The 26355-nt window shown below is 48.2% G+C and overlaps 1 protein-coding gene and 1 long non-coding RNA gene across 4 annotated transcripts in view; both read right to left on the reverse strand.

The window, feature by feature from the left end:
* Nucleotides 1-26355, reverse strand: part of PSD3 (pleckstrin and Sec7 domain containing 3) — a 521964-nt gene that overhangs the window by 234649 nt on the left and 260960 nt on the right. The window lies entirely within an intron of this gene.
* The window catches only part of LOC102487643 (uncharacterized), a 4054-nt gene continuing 1421 nt past the window's right edge, over nt 23723-26355 (reverse strand). The window contains exons 2-3 of the long non-coding RNA XR_336647.2: nt 24558-24559; nt 23723-23735 (exon numbers count right to left, since the gene is read on the reverse strand). This is a non-coding gene — a long non-coding RNA (uncharacterized LOC102487643). The remainder of the gene's footprint in view (nt 23736-24557; nt 24560-26355) is intronic.

Genomic DNA, 26355 nt, shown 5'->3' on the forward strand with positions numbered 1-26355 from the left:
CTGTCTCTCTGGCGTGCATGCATCCTCTATAGAAAAAAATCTCTCTTAAAAAAAAAAAAAAAGGAGAGACTAAGAAGGCTTTGTTCTATACCTGATTGCAATACAGACATCTGATAGACAAACAAAATGCCCCTCGGAATATCAATACACAGCACTTCAGGCCAGCATGCTGGGGTGACATCATCAGTGAGGCCCAGTCTCTGAACAAATAAGGGGACAAGAGTCACCCTGTTTTATTATTTTAAATGTTTTCTTATCCATGATAGCAAGCATGCATGCACGTCTGACAGTGAGTGTGAAAGACAGACAGATGCACACCCTCCACAGGGCCTGGTCACACAGCAATTGCCTGCCTCTTGTCCTCCGTCACATACTGGACACTCGCATGTGTGCCAAATGTATTTCGGGCTGACCGGGCCAGGCATTCAAACTGCAGTTGCCATGTGAGCCCTGGCTTCTCTTAAGCAATGCCTCAGTACTGTGCCACGGGGCCAGCCAAGAGTCATCCTCTTTTAATATGCCCCCCAAAATAGTATTCTATAAAATCCTAGTGCTCTAGGTGCTGAAAATTCGAGCTATTAAAACTGACCCATTTTAACTCTCTCAAACTTACCTGTCCGAGAATTCTTCTGTGCTAGGAAGACCAACTAGCACCTAGAGAAACTGCCTTCATTGCACTGTTGTCCTCGCTAGTGTGGCTTCCCAAACTCACAGATACATTAGGGTTACGTGGAGCTGTCTGTGTCCCCAAAGCTTTAAACGTGTTGGCAATGTTGGAATGTTGGAGAGAGTTGGTTCACGGCCACTTCATTTGATCGGATGCTTGAGCTGTTCTCTCCTCCCTTGGAGCAAAAGGTACCTGAGAGTTAACTTATGTGTCAACTTGACTGGGCTCTGGGATGCCCAGATATCTGGTCAAACATTACTCGGGGTGTGTTTGTAGGGGGTGGAGGGAGGTTCAAAAAGAGATTAGTATTTCAGATGGGCCTTCCCCATCAGGTGGCTGTCATCCAATCCCTTGAGGGCCTGAATATAACAAAAGACTGAGGAAGAGTGAACTCAATCTCTGCCTGAACTGCATAGATTGACAACCGAGATTTTCTGCCCTGTGGGGCTCCTGGTACTCAGGGCTTCAGTCTGGACTGTACTCTACATCATTGGCACTCAGGCCTTTAGACCGCACCCACTGCTTTCCTGGGTCTCCAGCCCACAGCGACAGATCGTGGGACTTCTTAGAGTCCATAATCACATGAGCCAATTCCAGTAATAAATTTCCTTCCATTGAGTCACTGGGAAAGTTGTGATGCATTTTTGCATAGAAAAACATAGAAAAATACATCATGAATCTCCTGATGACCTAATAGATAGGTAAATAGGTATCTCTTGTTGGTTCCATTTTTCTGGAAAATCTTATTGTAAGTACATTTTTCATATGAATTGGTTCAGTCTTTGGATCCCAAAAGAATTATATCAGCAGCAATTTCCCTTCGAACTTCTAAAATCCTGCTTCCTACAGGGCTCATCACATGGTAGTGTCTCATTACCTGAGTATTATCTTACATTCTCTGTGACTTAAACAAGCTCCTTCCAAAAAATCTTTTGTACCTTTTCCTTGGGAAAATAAATAGAAACGTTGCCATTAAGGAGGAGAAGAGTCATATTACATACAACCAATTCCAGGAACATCCACTGCGTTATCTTTGAAGTTTGAAGAATGCATGTCAGCCTCCAGGACTTTGGCCAAGGCCTTTTGGAAAAATGTTAAAGGTTTTGCTTTTTATTTTTAAAACTCTAATTATGGTTATACACACCCAGGGTCAACTTCCAGGCTGTCCTCACAACACTGAGATGAATCTTTCGATAGCCAGAGCAGTGTGCCTTGTTCCTTTCAAATGCACTCTAAGTCTGGGCCTTAAGTTCTGTAAGGTAATTAACCTCAGCTCACACCAAAGTGATACAAACAGTATGATGGGTCTGACACTGCTCTGCACAAGGGTAACATCAGAGTTGAGTTCAGAGGCTTAAGGGGAAGACAGAGCTGCCTACCACCAATAAAGTGCCCCCTCTGACTTCAGTTCCTAAGGACTCATGCCTTCCACAAGGCGCTGTACAAATACAGAGCACCATACGCTTCCAATACCAAGGATTTCACAGTCGAGGGAGTGAAGACAAAGTTTGTACAAGTAACTGAAGCAATTTGGAAGTTTTCTGTTTGGTTTGGTTTTTATGCTATAAGGCACATGTGCTTGCTGGAGAAACAGGGACAGAAAGTGAGAAATCATCCCACAGGAGGCATGGCCACACCACAATCACTTCTCCTTTCTCCAATCTTGGGGATTTTGGACACGCACGCAGGCACATGCACATGTACCCAGCATGAGTTTCAAGTAACCAGGTCCAGAACTCAAACTCAAGTCAGCCATGTGGGAGTCCAGTGCCTTAACCACTACGCTACCTGCTAGCCCTGGGAGATGTTACATCTTGCACAACTAGGACCGGAAGGTAACATTTTCCAGGTGGACACAGGTTCTCCCAGCACAGGGAATAGCCCACATAGTTGTGGGGTATAAAAGCACATGACTTGGGGCCAGCTGAGGGTGCAGTGGAATGTAGTGGACTGGACCTATATGGGAAGACGCCAAGTTCACGCCCCAGAGTCTCCCTGTGCAGCCCAGGAGTGTACGTACGTAGTTGTGAGCCAGACTGATGGAGGCTGGCCTTTTTACTCTCCCTCTCTCTTGAAATAAACTTCTTAAGAAAAAAAAAGCTCTAAAACTGGGACCAGCAGGTTGCCTAGTGGTTAAGGCGTGAGACTCCCACGTGGTCAACTGTGGTTCAAGTTTCAGATCCGGTGACTTGAAACTCATGCTGGGTGGGCATGTGTGTGTGCCAAAAATCCCAAGGGGAGAATGGAGAAGAGACTGCATCACGGCTATCCCCCTGGGGGTTGATTTCTTACTCTTTCTCCCCAGAGTGCTTTATAGCAAAAGTCTCTTTAAAAAATGTTCTAAGGCTACAAGACTTGTCCAAAGCACTACAAGAGGCCAGTGTCACCAGGAGACAGAGATGAGGGTGGAATGATCAGGTAATAGAGCCAGGAAGAGACTTGTAGCAGACAAGGAAAAGAACCAGACCCGAGAGCAAGAACTAGTGCATTAGGGAAGGTGGGTGGATTAGGTCAGCTGGAATTTTTACAGTGCTCAGAACAGTATCTGGCAAATAAGCACTGTGACTGAAGGGCGACACTGAAGACAGGGGCCACTTAGGCTCAGCACAAGTCCAGGGACAGATAAGCAGGACTCCACAGGAGGAGATGAGCACAGGGCCCAGGGAGCAGACTGTGAGAAAAGAATAAACTGGTAGAATGCTGGGGCCAGGGATAAACGGAAAACGTCGGAAAGGGAGGAACGGAGGATTTCGAGGCTTCTGACCGTTGAGAAAGTCACGGTACTTTTGGCTGGCCCTCAACCAGGGTAAGTATAAGTCAGATGGTCTGCAGAGGTGGAAAATGGGTTTGTCTGTTTTCACTTGCCAGAGAGCACGTAGGCTCACCAGAAAGTTACAGACTAGAGACAGCAAAAGGGAGGCTCCATTCCCCCAGCGGGGCGTGGGCATGCCACAATCCCTTCTCCTCCACTTCTCCATTCTGTCGGGATCTGGGGCACACATGCACCCACACCCAGTGTATTTCTCAAGCTGTCAGGGCCAGCGCTAGGACCACATGGTCGGCTGTGTGGGATCTAGCTCCCTTAACTACTAGGCCATGGAGCCAACCCAGTTATTTATAATTTTTTTAAGTAAGAAATCATGAGCTTATACTTTGATGCTGGGAAGAACTTAGGTTTCTGTCCTGTTTCAGAAAATAGATTCTTTCAACCTAAACCATCTCTGAAGACAGAGCATGCTCTCCCGGGGCAAAGCCAATACCACGCTCAGCTTTGGAAAACACCCACAGGAGCCATGTGCTGGTGATGGGGCTATGCTGACATGATTCCAGGCGGAGACTCGGTAGAGAGCTGAGAACACCAGACTGAGGTCCAGAAAGCTGGTGGCAGCAGAGCAACTCAGTGGTTAAAAGCAAGACCTTGGGACTCAGACCACCTTGGTTCCACTCCTGGTTCTGACATTTGCTAGCTGTGCAAAGACGGCCAAGTTCCTCAACCTCTCTGTGCATCCGTTACTCACCTATAAACTGGGAAACGGGTGGTGCACACACCGCAGCTGTTACTGCTGGCCTCACTCCGAAGCCTAAAAGCTGCATGACCTCAGTCAGGTCACCTGACGTCTCACTTGCCTCATTGTAAAGTCCATTCCTTTCTTTTTCTAAGGTTTTTGAGACAGGGCTCATGCACTTGCTGGAGAGAGTGAGGGGGGAAGTGAGAAACCCCCCTGGGGAGGGATGGCCATGATGCAGTCCTTTCTCTTCCATTGTGATTTTCCCAGCTGTCAAAATCTCCTCCTGGGATTCTGAGCGTGTGTACACACACACACACACACACACACACACACACACCTGGCATGACTTTCAAGCTGCCAGGCCCAGGACTCAAACTGTGGTCTGCCAGTGCCTTAACCACTCTGCCACCTGCTGACCCCTTAAAGTCCATTGTTAAAGAAAGGATTAAGTTCAAGCCCTTGTACAGATCTAGAATTGCCCTAAACTTAAACAGCACTTCATCAACCCACTATGCCAGAACTAGCTGTCTCCACCTGCTTAATTCCGTTAGTCACACGGGAGTTTCACGTCCAGATGGCTTGGTCACCACGTATGAGTTTATGACTCCCTGTGCAGTTCTGAGTTCGACATTCTGTGAAACCGCCGGCTTCTTCGTGAAAACACAGCATGAATAACTAGATACAGAAAATAACCGAGAGTTCTTGGTCTTCCTACTTACAGATTCAGCCCTGAGTTCCCAGTTTGTGCTTTGTACTAACAGAATCACTACGACAACGCAGAAGGTGCAAGTATGGGAGGAAAGGTAAGTCCACTGGAAAGAGAAGAGTTGAGACCTCCTTGTAGTCACTTCTAGAAATATTTTCATCAACTGGTACACAGGCTCGCAAGAGCAAAGCTTCCTGTTTTCTTGTCAACTAATAGCACTAAATATTAACTACTGGTACACACACTTCCTGTTTTTTTTTCCTCCTAATGCCTTTTAAAATATGCCTCTATTATGGATGAGGTTCCAGACTTGCCGAGCAAACCTGCTGTTCAGATGTTGTCAGAGGCCGGGAAATGCATTGCTGCAAGCCCTAAGAGCAGAGAGATGAAAGGATAAAAGCTCCAAGCACTCCAAGCACGGGGCTGCGCTTCCCTTCACGCTCCAGGTCTCAAGCCCATCATGCATGAGGCCGCCTTTCCCATCTCAGGGCTCTGCGCTCCACGCCCGCAACAGGAGCGAGCCTTTCCCTCGGGTCACGGTGGGTTCCAACGCAGGTGAAGCTGACGTGTTTCAGGCACACGCTGTCCCTGCCCCTTTAGACTCCCCCAGCTTCCCTCACTTCACTAACTTGCTAATCCAGGCGGCTTCCTACTCCCTCCAGTTCACCACTGAATGTCCAGCAATGCCCCACACCCCTCTCTTAACTAACTCACGACTTACTGAGTGACTACTTCCCAGGCACAATGGTCACCAACGCAGATCCATCCTCAAGACACTCATTTTTTAAAGAATTATTTTATTTACCTTTGTTTTTGTTTTGTTTTGTTTTGTGTTTTTTGGGAGAGGTTTTTGCTATAGGGTGTGTGTGCTCACCTGAAAGACAGACAGAGACAGAAAGCAAGAAATCAGCCCCCAGGGGGGATGGCCATACTGCAATCCCTTCTCCTCCATTCTCCTCTCAGGATCTTGGGCATGCACGTACACATGCCCGTCATGAGTTTAAGCCACTGGGTCCAGGACTCGAACCACGGTCATCTACATGGGAGTTCAGTGACATAGCCATTACACTAACTGCTGGTCCCAACTTTGTTTAGTTTTACTTGACCAGAGAGAGACCAAGTGAGAGAGTGAGAGTGACAGAATATGAGAGAGGTGATTTCTCACTGTCTATCTTTCTGGTAAGTGCATAAGCACTATAGCAAAAACCTCTCAAAAAAAAAAAAAAAAAGAAAGAAAGAAAGAATGAACAAACAAATAAACATGCTAGGAACATGTGCATGTATGTCCCAAATCCCAATGGGATGGAGGGAAAAAAGGACTGTGGTGTGACCATGTCTCTTTGGGAGTGATTTCTCTGTCTCTCTCTCTATCGCAAGCACATATATCCTCTGGCAATGAAAAAGAAACAGCTAAAAAAGCACTTCCAGGGCCAGCAGGTGGCGTGGTGGAACTAGACGCTCCCACGTAGTCAACTGTGATTGGAGTTCCAGACCTGGTGGCTTTTTTTCCTCACTTCCGTTCTCTTTATGTGTCTTTCTCTGGTCAAATGAAAATGAATGAATGAATAAAATAAAATTAATAATAATAAAGAGCAATTGTAATAATGTTATTTTAAACAAAATACAGGATGCACTAGGACACACCCTAGGAGGAGGATGTATTACCTAGCTTAAGGAAATCAGCCTTCCTGGAGAAAGTGATGCTGGAGTTGACCATGGTAAGAGTGGGGGTAAGCAGAAAAGCCCCAGGCAAGACATATTTGAGAACGCAAAGGAGATTGCTGTGGTGGAAGCTGATGGGAGGGAAGGGAGGAGGCCCACGGAGCCTGCAGAGGATGACACTCGAAGGAGCAGCCGCTTTCATGAAGGCGTGTGCTGAGACCACCCCCCCCCCAAGTCCACTGGTTTAAGGACCCTTTCTCAATTCCCGGTGGGAGGCCAGTATTTTCGCTTTTATTAGAAAATAATCAGATAACCAAATCTATGACATACTACATTAAGCAGATAAAATATGTCAACAGAAAGGATCTCAGGAACATTTTTTTAAGAGATATTTTTGTTATAAGGCATATGCGCTCACTGGAGAGACAAAGACAGACAGAAAGTGAGAAATTATGGTCATGCCACAATCCCTTTTTCATGCTCCTCTCGGGATCTTGGGCATACATGCCCAGCATGAGTTTTAAGTCACTGGGTCTGGGACTCGAACTATGGTCAACTACATTGGAGTCCAGCAACATAACCATTACAGCATCTGCTGGTTCCCTCAGGAACATTGGAACAGGGGCTTTTCATGGCAATACTTGTGTCACTTTGACAAAACTGACTAAAACATGAAAACATGGGGGTCCCTGACAAGCCTATGGAGAAAATCTTTTGGATTTTCCCACCCGTTTCATTTACCTGTATTTACTACGTGAGTCACCCAAGCATTCTGCTGATCTAATCCGACTGCCACCAACAAAATACGACAGTGTCAGAACTGAGCTCCGTTCCCTCACAAGAACTGTTAGCCTCATTCCAAAAGATCTAGCACAATAAACTGAGAAAAAGAAACGGAAGAGGAAGAAATAAAATGGTCATTTCTTGCAGGTGTTATGAGTGTTTACATGTACCCCTCAAAAGTACTAAGAAAGAAGTGTGCTCATGCACTTCTCCAGAGAACTGGGTCCTGTGTGGTGACCGTGGCCTGGTCAGCCTGAAATGTGCCAGGCGTGCGTATGAGTGCCCGAGACCAACAGGCCGGAGGCCTCAAGTAGGGGACGGCAGCATGACCAGGTTCCAAGGAAGGTGCTCATTTCTCTTTTAGCATGCACATTTACACACGCCATCATGAATAGAAAATAAAAGAAGGTCAACGAATAAGATGATGTGTGGGAACAATGCTGTCCCATCTCCAAGTACAAGTGAAGGCATTCGGGTCGTGTTTTTGCTCCCAAGTCAGGAAAGAGAGAAAGGCCCCTGGGTAACGCCGACAGCTGTGAATTCCAGGAAGCGTCCTGGGTGTGGGGACCCTGCACTGACCAGCAAGCGTCCTGGGTGCGGGGGCCCTGCGCTGACCAGCGCACACCATCCCTGTCCCCGTGTGGCTCCCAGGGTAGAGGACTCATGGGTGCACGGTGGCGGGGGGGGCGGCAAGAGCAACATGAAGCCCTGTGGGGAATGAACGTGGACTTTCAGAGAAGGGAGCCAGAGAAGGGAGCCAGGCGAGTAAGTGCACACTCATGTATAAGGAAGCTTCGGAAGGAGCAGTGGAGGGCCGGACTGTCAGGGAGGGGGCACTCCTGAAAGAAAGCAGAGCAAGGACCTAGAACCACCTGATGTGCCCAAAGAAGGGCAAAGAGGCCAAGGCAGCTGCTGCCAGTGAGCAGAAGAGTGGCGGAGACAGCGCATGAGGCAGGGGGTGTGGTGAGGCGGAGCCCGCAGGGACATGCAGGCCACGGGAAGGACTCAGGCTTGTACTCCAGGTGAGATGGAAAGGCGGGACCAAAAAGGGACTACAGGACACTAGTCAAAAGGACACTGTAACCAACCAGATAAAATAAACATCAGTATGTGTACTGTGACACGGTGTGACGGTTTGGGCAATGGCTTGTCCCCCCGAGGTCCATGCTTTCTGAATCTGGAGGTCCCCTAAAAAGTCCTAAGTTAGGACTGGGACTTTACCTACTGTAAAGGTGTTACGTGAAAACTTAATTCCCTCATGGCATCCCGGGGTGGGGCCCTCGGGCGTGATCAAGTCATGAAGGAGCCGCTGTGACTGGGTTCCGGTGCTTATATAAGGAGAAGGGAGCAGGGAGAAGCCGCATGGATGCACACCACGCAGGGCTCAGCTGAACATTTCACCTGAAGACATTCTGTGATCCTTCAGGCTTCCAGCCACCTGAACTGTGTGCTTGCAAATAGACCTTTCCTTTCTGAATAAATCACCCTGCCTCTGGTACTTCTGTTAGCAACACGGGGACCCCCTAAACACCTGGATCACAGTGGCAGTGAGTATGAAGAGCGTTGAGCTGTGAGCAGTTTGAAGGCAGCGTTAACCTGCTCGCTGGCATGCTGTGTATTGAAGACCCAGAGAAATCACCCGACGAGATGCTGAATAGGGGCTCGAGGCACCCGACACTTACAGGTCTGCCAAAGTACGTGTTACCCTGAAATCACACGTTACACGTGCGAGTTACACTTGGATGATGCATGGTAGAATCCATAACTACCGGAATCAGACATGCTCATTCAGATATTCCCTGCCATTATCCCACACATCGCCAGGGCTGTCTGCACTATACTTTGCAAAGCAGTCATTTTAAACAAACACGAGACATTTATATGGCAGTGTACCAGACAAACAGTAATTAATTCATGTAGATTCTACCTCTCTGCACATGTACAAACACATACACAGAGACTGGACATGCATAGAGCAATATGGTAAGAGTATTACTTTATTAGGGGTAGACTAGAAGATTTTCTTCCCAGAGGTTTTTAAAGTGTCTTCCATGAATATATACTTCAATTCCATAAATTCCTTTAGTACATACAGTTGGGTTTTTTTAAGTATACATGCTAATCTTCATCAAGTTGCTTCTGGTTTGACCTGACGAGAAGGCTATTAAGTATACATCCAGAACAAGGGGGAGAAAAAGGAGCTAGGTCGGAGGCCTACGAGGCAGGGATGAGGAGTTATGCTCAGAAACCAGCAACTAGAATCACAGAAAGCATATATAATCCTATAAACTCAGCAGATGGCACCCCAGGCAAAGTCACAATCCAGAAAGTGACAGAAAGCAAATGCTCAGAGATGCTCTCGACCAAGACACTACCAAAGTCTTGGCCACTCACTGGTCAGGGGCTGCTCTCCACCGAGACGCCACAGCATGCGGCAGACAAGTCTTCCTGGCCCTGCCAATGCTGGGACGCAGTATTTGTATCAGCTACTCGGATGCTTCCGTGTAAATGCCATCTAAGATACCACCCAGGAAAAGTACTGCGATGCACACGCAGCTCAAGAGGACAAGAGGAAGTTCGATAAAAACCAGAGTGAGTTCTATACGAAGTTATGCTTCTCTCTGTTCTAATACTGTAATTCTCAGAGGGAACTAGAGTTCAGAGGAGATTTTTTAGGTCAAACCACTTAGTCCTTGATGCACTGTTACTGAGAAAGTCGGTAAATGTAAGTGCATGTTAGTGAAATGAGAGACTATGCTTTAAAAGCATGCCAGTCAGCGCTGAGGTTTCCAGTTCTCCACCTTGTTCCTAACCTTAGTCAGAGCAACAACTTGTTTTATCTTCAAGACATCCGCCCAGACGATAGGCAGACAGCTACGAGGGAAGGAGAGAGTTACTCTGGGAAGGAAAAGACAGAGGACTCTTCTAAACACCTGTCATGTATAGGCATGGCTCTGATCCCTCTAATAAAAAGCATAATTGTGAATGGCTAAGTTACCTCGTTCATCAAATGCATATGGCTTAACTAGTTAATAATACAGTGAAATCATGTCATGCCATCTGACACAGTTCACACCTGAATTCACCTTACAGCCTTCAGCAGAGCTTTTAATTTCTAATACAATCTTCTCACCATAACACAAGAGCTTTAGTTTTTATTTCATATAGAACTGTGGCTTCAGGATTTGATCAAGAAACTTTAAGCCTGAAAAATCTTCCAAAGGTCAGCATTGCCTGACCACTGTTGGCAAGTGAAAGAACGTGGATTTCCTCCAGCGGAAATGGTCTGACCCTCCCTTCTTTGTCTCTTCTGCTCTCCAAAAGCATTTTTGTGATTAGTGAATCTAAATATTATTCAATAAATGGATCCTGTCCTCTTTAGAAAAAATAAAAGAAAAAAAAAAGAAAAACTAAGTGAGTTGGGGAAACATTTTTGAATATATGCAAGACAAAGTTCATTTTTAAAATAACAAAACTGTTGAATAAAACTAAAGCAAGCCTGTTCTGGCCAACAACTTATTTCAGTTCATTGCATTACAAAAAGGTTTTGCAGTTAGGCCTTGTTTGTTTCCCAGTCATCTCACTCACTCTCTGAATATTTTTCAAATGAAAAGCTTGAGGAAAGGAACTTAGGCTAACGGCACAACAGATGCAAACACTAAAATGACCAGACAGGAGAGGTCTTGGAAAGGGAAAAGGAATCTTGAGAACACTTCATTCACTCAGCTCTTCCCAAAGCCAGGCTGCCACTCCCCATCTTCACCAGAAGAACAGCAAAAAGCTTCCCTAGACCCTCAACTTGAGAGTTCCCCTCTGTTCTCCTCCTCGAGAGTTCTGATTGGTTAGCTCAGCTCGGCATTAATCCCTCAGAGCAGGGCCAGAAAAGACAAGACATTCTCAGTCCAAACACATTTTCTCTGTTGAACTTTTCAACACAAACCCAACTGAGTATTTCCATATTTCCTTTAAAAAGAAGAGGAAAAATACCCAAAACAGTAGGGCAAAAGCTCTCCTTGTAAAAGATCCACTGATCCACTGTCAAAGGTAAACTTCTTGCGACACCTGGCAGAACTCTGGGCCTCTGAAAGGAGACGCTCTCTGTTTGCTCTAGTCAAAAAAAAAAAAAAAAAAAAAAAGGAGGGACAGGAAGGAGGACAGGCTTGGCCAGCCTGGAGGAGGCCTACCTGGCATGGCACCTTCTGCAAAGGGAAGTGGGAACCAGGCTTACTCACCCAGAGAAAAACAAGAGTTCCTCTGAAGGTTTTGCAGCTCTGGGAGCTCTGGAACACACCACTCCTCTCACCACTGAAAGTCAACTCGACACTCAACTGGGGTGAAACTGGGGTGTCCTCCAAATACCTCACTCATCCCCCGGAGCAGGTCCTGAGCATGGCTGCAGCTCTCCCATGACACGACGATGACACAAATGAGTGCCAACGTTATCTGCCCTCCTCCCACACGGCCCACGGCAGTGGCCGACAGACGTGGTAGTTACTTAGCAGTACTCTGTGGTTATCTCACCCACATCACTCACAGGGACAGACAGCGCAGTGCCATGCTTCCATGAAGACTCTCCTCTCCTCCCACGTCCTGCTCAATTCCACGTAACAGCTCAGATCATTACACGGAGGGACAAAATCCTGGCTCGCGCTTGGTAGGAAGCAGTCATTTGGTGGGCCTTGAAGGGTTCCACTGCTGATCCCCTTGTCTGGGGCTTGAGCACGACAGCTCTGCAGTATCCCAGAATAACAAACTCACCAAGGGAATGAGCGGCAGGGCTCAGCGAGGACCAAGCCCCACTTGAGAACTCCCACCACTTCACGGAAAGTACTCAAGCCTCGGGCCCTCACTGGCTCCCACTGACCGATGGAGAGGACAGGGCATAGACTACAATGCTCTGAACATCTCTGATGAGCATGAAGGCCTTCCAGAGGTGACCTGGGATTGGTACAGCTGAGGGGACCGGAAAGGTTCATGGAAGAGTAGAATTAAATCACAGGTTTATTTGGGTGTCAAAAAGAACTCTGAAATCCATGTGCAATTTTGTATAATATACATTCTCCATGAACTTTTTTGAAGACCCCCTCATAACTCTGCAAGTCTTAAACGAGCTGGACTCGGTGTGCCCAGGATGAGAGGAACACCTCTGCTGCATCCACGGTGAGCTCTATTTCATTCCTTCCCACTGCCTTTTAGAGCATTCAGATGAAAATGATGTTCCAGGTCCTCTGGGACTTTTACAGGCACAAATGCATTTCATCGCCACAACCACCCTAGGTTAATAATATTTTATTAGCATGTCTGATTGACAGATGGAGAACACAGGCCCAGGTGCCAGGTTTCCCAAGCTCACAGCATCATAGCACGTCAGAGCTGGGATGTGTACCCCGCTGTGTGACGTCAGAGACCACACTCCAACCTCCAGCTTACACTGCCTGCCTGGGAGAGGTCTGAGGGGCCAGGGTGGCATGGCAGATTCAGAGTGGCCCGATGGGGAGACACACGGTGATGGGACTCCAGAACACAGGGTGCATAAAGAGGAGAGTGTCATTCTAGTTCCAGTGACATCATGAACTGTGCAGCGCTAGTCACTCACCTGTCTCCTTGGCCTCAGTACATTCCCTGCTCGCACATGGGCATGTGTGCACATTCACCCCCACGTCTAATGCCACACCACGGTCCACGCCACTGGTACCGTTACTAGAATACCATGAGTTATTCAAAGAGCATGGAAACAAAAACCTGGGTTGGGGACAGAAAGCAAAAGAAAGTCCCAGGATTTCCGTAGTGCAAAGATCAATTGCAACCAAAAGTGCCTGGTGACCCTGTGGCCGGCAGAGACAGCTCACGCCTAAAGCAGTTAGGTAGTTCCCACACTAACTGGATGGTCGGAGGACTGCAGAGCTTGCCATGGCTGCTGGTGAGCACGCCGATGTGCACGCACGCTCGTGTACCGCATGGGAAGAAGGAGCGAACATGGTCTGAGTCCTTCGTGAGAACCAATCACTAACAGGCAGCACCGTGGGGGGCCCAGGAAGTGGGGTGCAGAATCTCCCCAAGATTCTGACAAAGCAGCTCTACTTCCAACCAGCCAATAAAACTCAGAGCTCTTTGTAATACCATGATTTAAAAAAAAAAATTTAAAGACTTTTTTTTTTTTTGATTCACTAGAGAGAGTGAGAAAGTGAAAAAGTGAGAAAGCAAGCCACCAGGTCTGGGACTCGAACCACCATTGGCCATGTGGGAGCGCAGTGCCTGAGCTATCACAACACCTGCTGGCCCAATACTGTATGATTTTAAGCAGTGCCTGTGACGGGCCCGCTGATGCTGTGGCGGTTGAGGCAGCTGGACCCCACACAACTGACTGAAGGGTTCGCGTCTCAGATCTGGTGGCTTGAGAAACACGCCAGGGTGTGTGTCCGTACACACCTGAAATTCCAACAGGAGAACAGCGGAGAAGGGATTGCAGCATGGCCATCCCCCATACGGAGTGCTCTCACAACTTCACTCTCTTGCTCAGGGTGCTTTCTCTCTCTCTCTCTCCAGCAAGCACACGTGCTATATGGCAGAAATAAATAAATAAAGTAAAAAAGTACCTGCTACGTAAACTTACACACAAGCTTTAAAACCCACTAGCATGGAAGCACCCTCACTTGACAGGGGATAGTGCTCTCTGGAGGCCACGGGGAAGTGCAGAGAGGAAGTGTGGGCATGTTTGAACGGAGAAAGTGAAAAAGTGAGAAAGCAAGCCACCAGGTCTGGGACTCGAACCACCATTGGCCATGTGGGAGCGCAGTGCCTGAGCTATCACAACACCTGCTGGCCCAATACTGTATGATTTTAAGCAGTGCCTGTGACGGGCCCGCTGATGCTGTGGCGGTTGAGGCAGCTGGACCCCACACAACTGACTGAAGGGTTCGCGTCTCAGATCTGGTGGCTTGAGAAACACGCCAGGGTGTGTGTCCGTACACACCTGAAATTCCAACAGGAGAACAGCGGAGAAGGGATTGCAGCATGGCCATCCCCCATACGGAGTGCTCTCACAACTTCACTCTCTTGCTCAGGGTGCTTTCTCTCTCTCTCTCTCCAGCAAGCACACGTGCTATATGGCAGAAATAAATAAATAAAGTAAAAAAGTACCTGCTACGTAAACTTACACACAAGCTTTAAAACCCACTAGCATGGAAGCACCCTCACTTGACAGGGGATAGTGCTCTCTGGAGGCCACGGGGAAGTGCAGAGAGGAAGTGTGGGCATGTTTGAACGGGTGTGAGGTAGGGTGCTGGGGAGTGGGTGGGTTGCACCCAGCTAGGATCAATGAGTCATGCCTGGGTGACTCAACTAGGATAAAGATGGTCAAAGTTCTGAGTGTCTGGAGAGGCCCTGCGCTGCTGCTAACAGGAAGGACCCGTCCTCGGGAAATCTTCAGAGAGAGGAGTAGAAGGCATCCCCCACACTAAGCCCGACCGCCTGGACAGTCCTGTGAGACTGTGCTTAGTGGATGGAAGCAGATGGAAACGCACGCACTAACAAGGCCCCTGGACACTTACGTTCAAGCTCTTTTCTTTTTTTTTTCTTGAGTTTTTTTGCTATAAGGAGTGTGCGCTCCCAGAGAGAGACAGACAGAAAGCGCCCCCCACCATGTACCCCCAGGGGGACGGCCATGCTGCAATCTCTTCTCCTCCATTCTCCTCTCAGGATTTGGGCGCGCGTGTGCACACACACACACACACACACACACACACACACACACACCAGGCGCTGAGTTTTAAGCCACCAGGTCCAGGACTAAACCACAGTCGACTCCGTGGGAACCCAGTGATGTAACCATTACACCATCTGCAGGTCTCAAGACAAAGGTTAAGACCTTTGGAGAGGTAGGGATGGAGGAGATGAGAGTACAGGCCTCCTCTGCTACTTCCAAGGCCAACGAGCACCACACTCTCACCACTCTCCCACGTCAACCAGTATCTCGAAAGTCTCGGGGCAGCAGAGAGGAGCGCGCGCCTGGAGCCCACTGCCCGAAGCATAACTACCTGTGAGACTGGAGATGCTGACGGGTCACACCAGCAGGCCTCTGGCCTCAGGCAGCAGGGCCTGGACCAAACCGTGGCCAGTCCACGGCAGGGCTTTGTGAGTTCCCGTAAACCTGAAGCAGCTGGAGGCTGCACTGCACGGTGCCAGCGCTCACCTGCCTGTCCGTCACGCTCTGTGGTTGAGGAGGTGGCTTGACACCAAAACGCTCTCTTCAGGGACTTGCGTAGTAAGGACCTTCTTTGGTTCTCTGGCAGAGCCATCTTTGTTTTTTTTTTTTTAGTGAATAGCTCTCACCATTAAGAGGCACGCTTTGACAAGTAGATGTTAGTTCTCAGTCACGTGGAGTTCTTCAGCAAAGGTTTCAGACATAAATATTTTCTGGGAACGAGCGCACTGACTTAAGAAAGCCGCAGACAGCGTCGAGGTGCAGACGTTTTCTTCTGTCAGAACATACAGAAGCAGGCATGGGGTTTTGCTGAGCAGAGGCCTGTAAACTTTCCTCTTCATCTAACTTGTGTAAGGGGACACTCACTGTCCATGCTGTGTTTTCCCAGAGTCGACGTACTAATTGAGAAGCTTGTTTCTGTTACAGTTCATTAAAAACTAGTTGTTCGGAGGGTTATACTGTGTCATCGGAAATGCCATGATATATTTTTGTATAGAAAAGCAGAAAAAAAATGTCATGCTGTTTCCGATGACCCAATATGATTAAAAGTGAATGTTCCGGACAGGCTCTAGCGTAAGGGCTCACCCAGCAAACCCACACCTCTCGGGAGGAGACTCAAAGAGCATCTGATTTCTCCACCTCCTCCCCCTCCCACAGTGATACGTAAGAGGTGTTAGGAACTTTCCTCCTCAGGAAGACACGGGCGGAGAACTGTTTCCTAAGTGCAGAGCTTCTCCTCTGCTAATAACAGCTTGATATACAACCTCAATCCTCATCTAGCACCCCCGGCCCCACGGCACCAGGGAAGGTACAGAGCATAGAGAAGTGGAAAAGGAAGGGGCATGCAGTCCTGCCCCTTGCTGCTCAGCTGAGCTTTGAGATTAGGGGAAAAACAAAGGGGTTATGAGACAGAGGTGTACTGTGGTGGGAGTGGCGGGGGTGGCTGTGCACTGAGCAGTTCCAGGCACCACAAGGAGTAGTTCATAAGCATTGTCTCAACTGATCCCAAAACTACTCCGAAGCAGTCAGCCCTCATAGCCACATAGGTCTCACATCAGCGATCGAGCAACCAAGGGCAGAAAAGATTCAGGGAAAAAAAAATTTAAAATCAAAGATGCAGTTTTTAGGAGCCAGAAGGTAGGTAGCATGATGACTAAGGCACTGGATGCCCACATGGCCAAATGCAATTCGAGTGCCAGAACGGCCGACGTGGAGGTCATGCTGGGTATGTGTGCACGTGCACCCAAAATCATGAGAGGAAAACGCAGAGTAAGGGACTGCAGTGGGGTCATCCTCCTGGGACGATTCTCACTGTCTCTCTGTCTCTGCTGAGCACACGTGTCCTGTGGCAAAACCTTAAGAAAAAAAAAAAAGAATATTTTGAAAGTTCTGTAGAGGAACAATGCAGTCAGTATAACAGCTCTTGATACAGCATTTACATTATATTAGGTCTTCTAAGGAATTAGAATTTAAAGACATGGGGGGCCATGCTCAGGCTACATGCAAATATGCCTGACACACCACTTTCATGTGGAACTTGCACCTGCAAATTTGGGCATCCTTGGGGGCCCTGGAACCAAACCCCAGCAGATGCTTATTGTAAGCATTTCCTTACTGACTTTTATAGAGGACATGCTGGGGGGGGGGGTGGTAATACTGTCAAGAAACGTCCAAGTTGGACTACCAAGACAAATAGTCTGACGAAAGAATATTTAATAATTAAGAAAGAAACTGGGATTCTTAACCCTGAACAACATTTTGCTCCTTTACAGTTAGGAATTCTAGCCTCAGCAGAGAAATACCCAGCAGTCAGTTTGCCAGGAATCCAAATTTTAACACAATTATCGAAAGAGCTCTGTTCATTCCCTTTCACTCATACAAATAATCCATAGTTCTCTAAGAGCTGTGTTTTCCCAGGGAAAAGGCTGTGAGAGTTCTGAGAATCATTCCTCAAATATAAAGATTTGGAATAAAGGAAGTCCCCTTCCTCCCTTGTCTCCCCTGAGAATTCTAAAAAGGGTGAAATTGTCTACAAGTTGCTCTCTTCCCTGTTCTGTTTCATGCACATATAAATAACTTGAGTCAGACACATTTAGCTCTTCCATGAGAGACTTGAAAACCCAGGACCAGCCGATGGCATAATGGTTATGTCACTGGATTCCCACATAGTCAACAACGGTTCGAGCCCCAGAGCCAGTGGCTTAAAACTCATGCTGGGTGCGTGTGTGTCCAAAATCCTGAGAGGAGAACTGGGGGAAAGGGACTGGGGCATGGCCATCCTCCCAGGGGATAATTTCTAGCTTTCTCTCAGTCTCTCTCTCTGGTGAGCACACACACCCTATGGCAAAAATCTCTCTTAAAAAAAGAAAAAAGAAAAGGAGAAACTTGAAAACTCTATTAATGACTCCTGTGGGCTCTAACACCTTTCCTCTTTTTAGTTCAAGGCCTTGTATGTAAACAACTTAAAGCATACTTGATCTTTGCTACTGAAGGTCCTCTTTCTAGCCAAAATATCTATAGCTCTTCTGTCCTGGTCCATGAACCCCAACCACATGGAGACTGAACGGCTCCCACTGAAAACACTCTGAAGCTAGAAAAATCAAAATAGAACACACTGAGTTTGTTTGCAATTTCAACACAACCGCTACTCCACCTTAAATAGGATGGACCTCTTTCTCAGAGAACAAAAAGATTTATTGCTAGAGAAGTCAGAAGCACAGAAACGGTAACTTTTCAGGGCAAGTGATCTCTCGGAGGGTCCCTCTGCTGTGGAAGGTCTTACTCGGGGCAAACCAGCGTGGTCACATGCCATCCTAAGCCGGTCTGCACAGCATCTACTCGGGCATAAAGAAAATGACGTCTGTCCGGGGTTGAGGTCCCGAACAACTACTCCATACAAAGCTGCTTACAATCAGCGGTTCATCCAGACCGGTGGGAAAGGCACTGCCCTCCAGCCTAGGAACGCACGGCCGTGGCTCGGAGCATGTCACGTGAGCTCGCAAACTGGCCTAGGTTTTCCAAAGTCTTGTTACATAAGTAGAATAAAGCTTTGACCTGAGGGTAAATGTATTCGGAAGGGAGAAAATAATGAAGGAAAAATATGATCTTTTACCCACCAAAAGAAATATTATGGTGTATACTGCACTGTGGCCTTTCTGACTTGAGATTACATTACTCCTAGAAGCTGGCCACATCTACACTGATGTTACCTTGAAGACGGGGACAGGGACACTGTCACGTGAGTACTGCCCGGAGAAACCCTGCATTTCCCACAGCAGACGAGTGCCATTGGCCTCCACACTGACCCATGGACATGGTCTTACTCTTGTTCCCAGAATTAGTGACACAGCAGGAGGGCCACAGGGGACATTCCACATTAGGGCCCTGTCAGCTGTGCCATATAAGGAGGGACACTGGAGCCTTTCACTCTGTCCTCACCTTCTGACCACAGGTAGGTCTCATGGTCCCATTACACCATAATTTCTCTAGGAAGAGGAATTTTTTAATACCCCCATGACCAGAAAATATTCTCAATAACCACTTAAGGCGTGTGCTCGGCATCATCAGTAGGAATACGGACTGTGGTTGGCACTAGCATCATCGAGAAGGCAAGGAGAATAATTTCCTAGGGGACACCAAAGTGGCAGGCCACACGAGGCTCCCACAACCCCTGGGAGGTCTGCATTTCCTCTTCCCTCACTGCCAGGCCTCTCCGTGGGCTGGCTAATGAAGAAGGAAATCACAGGCCCAAGTTACGGTGACTCTGGAAAAAACTTTAAATATTGCCTTGCCTAATGACCTCGTTCTAAAGATGAGACCAGTTCAGGGTAGGGCAAGTGACATGCTCAAAGTCACAGGGCTGACTGGGCACGCAAGAGAACCCAGGCTCAGCCTGCCAACGCCATGCTGTCTTCAACTCTACAGGGAGAAAACTGTCCTGACCATGCGGCCCACGACATCTACATGCTGGATAACTAAGAAACAAGAATGAATGACACAGCCTTTCACCTCCTACATCCCAGTTTCATTTCAGCTGCTGCGGTTCACACTTCCGCTTTCATGTGAGCAACAAGGACCTTCTGAAAAGGCCGGGGGAAGAGGCCACCATCCATTGGACAGTGTGGCCCAGGGACGGAGACGGCATCTCTCACTGCCCCAGCATGTACCTTCCGGGAAAAGCTGCATGTGGAGTTTCCAGATCAGCACTTATCGGTCAGCTCAGCCTGAGGACAGGTGCCCACGATGGTACTTCCGGGGAAGAACATTTAAAAAGTCAAGCTGTGTTGGTGGTCCAAAGAAGACTGTAGAAGGGTGGACCGCTCCCAACCTGCACCTGCTCTCCGCCTGCACCACTGGCAAGCTTAGGAGCATGGTGGGTGTCTACTTAATGTAGTCTACCTGCTCCAGCTCCAATCTCCTCACTGTTTGATATAAAGGATTTTAATTGGTCACAAAGACCTACTCCATGAAGCCAGAATTAGTATGATTTTGTACAAATGATGGATTTTCGGGGTTGGAATATACCATGTGAATTAATCAAATCTCATTTTCCACATGAGTAATAAAAGCTTCAGAGAGAGAAGAACTCAAATACAGACAGAAGGCATGGCAGGGTCAAAGTCTCCCAACTCCGTCCCAGCACAAGGTTCTTCCCATGAACACTTGTGATGCTGTGGACAGGGGCCTGCCCTCCGCTTTGAGCCTGCAGGCCACCCCAGTGACCATCAGACTTGTACTGCCTCCAAGCACAATAGCCATGGACACACTGCAAAATACAGACGTTGTCCACCAGTGGCTAATGAACCCCAGCTGGGTAGAACATGGCTGCAGAGAAAACGAGGCAAGAGCACAGTTAAATACTCGGAAACCCGGACTTGAAGAAAGAGTCCGCGGGACTGGCGGGGGAGTGGAGGAATGCAGGGAAGAGAACATATGCCATTAAGAAAGCAGGTGAGAGGCCAGAAGTGGCATGGTGGTTAAGACACTGGACTCCCACATGGCTGACCACAGTTCAAGCCCCAGACCTGGTGACTTGACATTCAGGCCAGGCATGTGTGCGTGCATGGCCAAAATCCCAGAAGGAGAATGGAGGAGAGGGACTGCAGAGTGGCCACGGGGCGGGGGGTGATTTCACTTTCCCTCTGTCTCTGGCAAATATGCCCTATGGCACAAACTTTAAACAATGCAGCAGTAAATGCCCAGTTCAGCAAGGCTGACCACATAGGAAGATTCTGGGTTGGTATCCGGAGACCTCCCTGAGCACTCTGGACACACGTGTGCACACGACCTACAGCTGGCTGAGGCTGGGAATGACCATGGTGTCAACAGCCTGTTGAAGGTAAGGTGCCGTCTCTGTCCCTATCTCCCTCTGTCTTGCCAGAAAACTAAACTTAAAAAAAAAGGGGGGTGGGCAGATGAAAAGGGCAGGTAAGCACAGGAGGCATAGCTGCTGGTCACATAATACAAGATTTTGAGGGGGGAATAAATCCCTAAATCCTATTACTTCCTTCACAAGGGCGCTTTCTCAAAAAGAGGGCATATCCGATTCAGTTTTTAACCAAGTTAGTGTACAGTTACATCAGCCGGTCTCCAGATATGTTTTCATAAAACTGAGTGCAACACAAGATAAATATTACTTTGACACTAGCCAGCTATGGGTGGATGTTGATACTTAACACATCTGGGTAGGGCAGCCCCACCCTTGGCCAGCCGCCTCGCTTCTGCAGACACATCTCCCAGCCCACTACCACAGCCAGCCCAGGGCGTGTGGCCTCGAGACCTCCCAAGGAGACCTGAAGCCACAGGAAGGGATTCTGCTGACTCAGGAGATGGCAGGCCCATTTTGTGGCCGACAGGCCAGGCCAAGCATAGGACTGAGAAGCGGTGCGCGGCAGAGCGGAAGCTCCAGACACTTAACCACTGAGGTGGGGCTCAAGTGTGAGTGTAACCTGCCCTCTCTCAAGTCAGGGTACTTCTGGAAAGTCTTTGTGTGCGTCTGGTGGTGGGTGCCAGTAAAATATTTTGTTACTAAAAGCTCTTTACTGGGACCAGCAGGTGGCATGGTGGTTAAGGCGCTGGACATTCCACATGGCTGACCACGGTTCGAGTCCTCGACCTGGTGGCTTTTCCCTCTTTCTCTCGCTCTCTGGGTATCTCTCTGGTCAAATTAAAATAAAATGGATGAATGAATAAAAGTAAATAAATAATTCTTTAAGAAAAATAAAAAAGCTCTTTACTTCTCCCAAGAAAATAAGTGACTGTCAAAGGACTGGGTTATAAAATCTATATTGTTTACCAACAGAGGAGCCCCCAGAATAACCAGTAAACACCCTGTGCTGGGGCAGAAAGCATAAAGGCAGGACCCCTTTGGAGAAGAGTTACTACGGCGGCCTGGGCAGTGTATTGTTACAGACAAACCTGACGGGCCAGTCTTGGCCTGGTGTTAAGGTGGCAAGATCCCACGTGCCTGACTGTGCATTCAAGTCTTGGACTTGGTGGCTTGACAAACATGCCAGGTGCGTGTGCATGAGTGGCCACAAATCCCCACAGGAGAGAGAAATAGAGAGGAAGAGATTGTGGCATGACCATCCCCCATCAGAGTTGCTTTCTCATTTTTCCAGCCCCTCCCCCCCAGCAAGCATGCATGCTGGCAAAAAAAAAATAATTGAAAATGAATATAAATTTCTTTGGCTTTGACTGCGTTTCACTACTGACACGTTTCGGCACTCTCACTTTTAATCGTAGAAGATGCTCAGCTGGGCAATGTCCACAGTGCAGTTGATCAATGATGAAGTCAGTCAGAGGAGGATGGCCACACTAGCTTGCCACGGTCAGGATGCCAAAAAACGCAAGGTCAACTCACCCCGCATCAACTCACTCCCCAGGCTGACTTCAACACCCTCTATCTGCTGGTCATTTCCTCACTCCAGTCCTGACTCAGCGCGCACAGCGGGCACTTAGGTAAGTGCCGATGTACTTGTCACAAATGTATGCAAAGTAAATCTCCTTGGATTTAGTAAGTGTCAAATCTTTTTTCTAAATAATATTTTAATTCCATTTGTTATTATTTTTTAATTTGACTAGAGAGAAAAAGAAAGGGAAAGCAAGAAAGCGAGCCACCATGTCAAAGACTCAAACCATGGTCAGCCACATGGGAGTCCAGTGTCCCAACCACATCACCTGCCAACCCTCAAGTGACACAACCCTGAAGTGACAAATCTTGAATAGAACTCTCACACAACTAAAAGGGTCTAGGACAGGGAGAGTCCTGTAACAGGTGGTGGGCAGTTCAGTGACACCCTGGCTCCTGGGGTTTGTAAGGTGAACTGCTTCCACCAGAGGATGCCTTCCCTGGTCTATGACACTCGGCCCAATGGAAGAGTCCTCAGAGGGACTCACTAGATATGTAACTTACTGCTGTTAAGGTCGTTCATGAGCCTATTGGTGAGCAAGCTACAGAGGTGGCTTTTAGCTGTCTTTTTATCTTTTATTAGCAAAATTCTGAATAAATGCAAATGTTTCCCTAGTATTCCATCATCTAGAGATGCAGCCTTTGGGCTGGGAAAGCCAGACCGAAATGCCCACACCAGATAGCTGTGCTCCTCTAGCTCCACAGGACTGAGATGAAGGGCTTGAGAAGAAAATCGGGATGGAGGAATAATACGGAGAAACAGATCCCAGCAGTGCTCTCAGCTCCCCCATGGCCTAGCGAAGGCTCCTCCCCTGCCTGGAAGGGGATCACTCAGAGCTGATTCAGCCTGCATCTCCATCTCAGCCATCAGTTGCCATAACCTCCTCCCCTCCTCCCCTCCGGTACTCACAACTCTGATGACGATGGGCCTGAGGCTCGTAAGTCTGATCAGAGATGGTCAGCTCTGGGTGACCACGACACAAAGCAAAGCCAAGATCAGAGCATTACGAGCAAGACACCTTGACTCCCACCCACGACACCATGTCACCCTTACAAGGTTTTCATCACGTGTAGGCCGCAGAGGTCAACAGGGCACCTCGGGCAGATGTGCAGCCTCAAGACTCACATGGTACAACTTTTTGAAGACCCATGGCCTATGTTATTTGAAAGGGGAAGCGGAAATTGCCCAAGATGACGGCTATAGCAAGACAAAGGAGAGGTAAAAAGGGAAAAGAAAAAGAAAAAAGTAGAGCGACTGTGTCCTCCCCACACACGAAGAGGTTTTACCCCAACATCTTCACTTTGCAGATGTGGAAACAGGAATCCAGAGAGGAAGAACCCTCCCAGCAGCACCGGGCCAACCTAGGCTCTCAGGCCTCCATGAGGCCACGGCTGAACTGACAGAAGGGAGTGCTCTCGGAGGACCTTCTGGGCACTGGCTACACTGCCTGCTCTCCTGTTAGAATGGGGTACTAGGCATACTGGAGCATTCAGGGAGGGACGATGTCCAAGGACATCCCCGCACCAGACAGCTGTCCCCCTGCTCCTCCAACACAGGAAGGGCTGGGTCTACCTAAGCCACTGTCCAGGGACAGATGAACAAAATAACCCAGAGCACACCACGGTGTCAGCCACTTCTCCAGATGTCACTTTATTTCACCTTCGGCCAGTCCATTCTGCAAGTAAAGACACTGAGGACCGAGAAGTCTGCCCGGGGTCACAGCAGGTGACCAGCAGGGCTGGAGGCTGAGCCTGCACCTCCCAACCCCACGATCAGTGTGCCTTCTCTGCTACCTCCACCCAGTGCTGTTCATGACAAAAAGCCAAACACAACAGCAGACCAAAGGGCTGACAGAACCCCACCCTCAGCCAGCTAAACAATGACTAAACTCCTCGCTGGAACCCAGCACAGGGTCTGCCTGCCCAGAAGGTCGGGACTGGGGATTTTCAGAGTGGGTTCGGCCCTAGCCTCTATGAGAGGGCCACTGGCAGTCCTGCAGGGAGGAACTCTGGGCTGATCACATGAAGCGCAGCAGCGTGGCCAGAGCTGGACGGTCAAGTGCAGTCACTCCTGGTGACAGAGCCCAGCTGTGCGGGAAGCTCCCCACATTCCACACTGCTGAGGGGCTGGAGGAGGGACCGAGCTGTGCAGAGAGCCGGCAAACCCCACAGAACTTTCCGTACCATGTTCCCACTTTTGCTGGAGAAAGGCAGTTACAAACTGGGTTACAGGGAGCTGCACAGACCACACCTCCCAAGGACACAGGAGAATCCGCCAGCAGAGGCTCCTCCAGGGAGTGGAACCACAGAAAGTTTCATTTGAAACTCTCATTGGCACCACAGTCCTTTCAAAATGTCTTTGAAAACTGAATGAAATTTGAAAGCTGTAGGATTATAGCCTACACTGGAACATTATTACGAAGGCAAAATGAGAAACTGACATCAGATGATATAAGGTAATAATGCAGAAAAATTATCTTAATTAAACCAAGGCTTCGGAAGCACTAAACATGACATCTTTATAAAGCATAATAGGGAAAATGAAAAGATTTACCTACAAATTATTGATACATGGAATCTCTTCTGGACTGTAACAGAAGAAATGGAGCAATGTTGGGGAGAGCAAAAACTGTTTGCTATCAGGCTGTGTGAGGCATTTTCATATATTGTATCTCATTTAATCTCGGTAACAATGAAAATATTATTATTCACAAATGATAGGCCAGGAAATAGAGGCTAGGCGGCTCTCACACCGCTGCACAGCCACTGCCTTCCAAAGCGTAAAGGAAAGGGCAAAGCTGACAGCAGATGAGTCCCATAAAGTGGCCACCACTGCGCAGCAAAGGGCAACCTGAGCCCACTGGAAACACACAGAAGCAACGTCCAGCTTCTAGCAGGACTCTGCTTCTTATTTCTCACATGGTCACCTGCTGCCCTCTGAGCTACATCTTCATGCAATGCTGTCCTCCACATTCGAAGATAATGACACTGCCATGGCGCCAAGACGATGCAAGCTCAGGGACATTTACACACCGTTGGTGGATTTGCACTCACCTCCCCCTCCTCTCCCAGCCATCCTTGCCATGAAGACTGTGTGTGAACACTGGCCAAACAGAAGGAAAAACAATGCCAGAAGAGGCCCTGACAAGCATACCAATCCTCTACTCCACACTCACGCCCTCCCTTCTTCACAAGCTGCGTCCTCTCGTGTGCCTGATGTGAGGAAGTGCTATTTACAATAGTGGCCAATGTTCATGAACAGTTGTGGAACTTTTCGTAGTGCAAAGAAACTACAGTAAATACTCACACACACACACCTTAGTTAATCCGCACAATTACCACTCTTTCATGTTAGATACAGAACTATCTCTATTTCACGCATGAAGAAACTGAGCTTCGGAGGGGATAAGTAAATTTCTAGAGGTCAAACTACAAGTAGGTGATTTGGCACAGCAGTAATTCAACACTGAAGTGCTAGACGCACATGGCGATGTCCTAAGTTCACATCCTGAGGGTCCTTTATACATGCCAGGTACATGCACATACGTGTTACCTTAGCTGGCTGAGGCCAGGTAGATTACAGTGTAAGAACTGTGTGTATGTGTGGGGGGGAGGGGCTCTCTCTCTAGCTCTTTTTTAAGAAATAAACTTAAAGAGACCAGCAGTTAGCATAATGGCTATGTCGCTGAACTCCCATGTAGTTGACCTCGGTTCGAGTCCTGGACCCAGTGGCTTAAATTCATGCCAGGCATGTGTGCATACATGCCCAAGATCCTGAGAGGAGAATGGAGGAGAAGGGATTACGGCGTGGCCATCCTGCCTGGGGGATGATTTCTTGCTTTCTGTCTCTCTGTGTCTCTCTGTCTTTCTGGTGAATGCATGCACCCTATAGCAAAAACCTCTCCAAAAAAAAAA

This window comes from Tupaia chinensis, unplaced genomic scaffold (genome assembly GCF_000334495.1).
Source record: "Tupaia chinensis unplaced genomic scaffold, TupChi_1.0 Scaffold140548_1, whole genome shotgun sequence".
NCBI classification, from domain to species: Eukaryota; Metazoa; Chordata; class Mammalia; order Scandentia; family Tupaiidae; genus Tupaia; species Tupaia belangeri.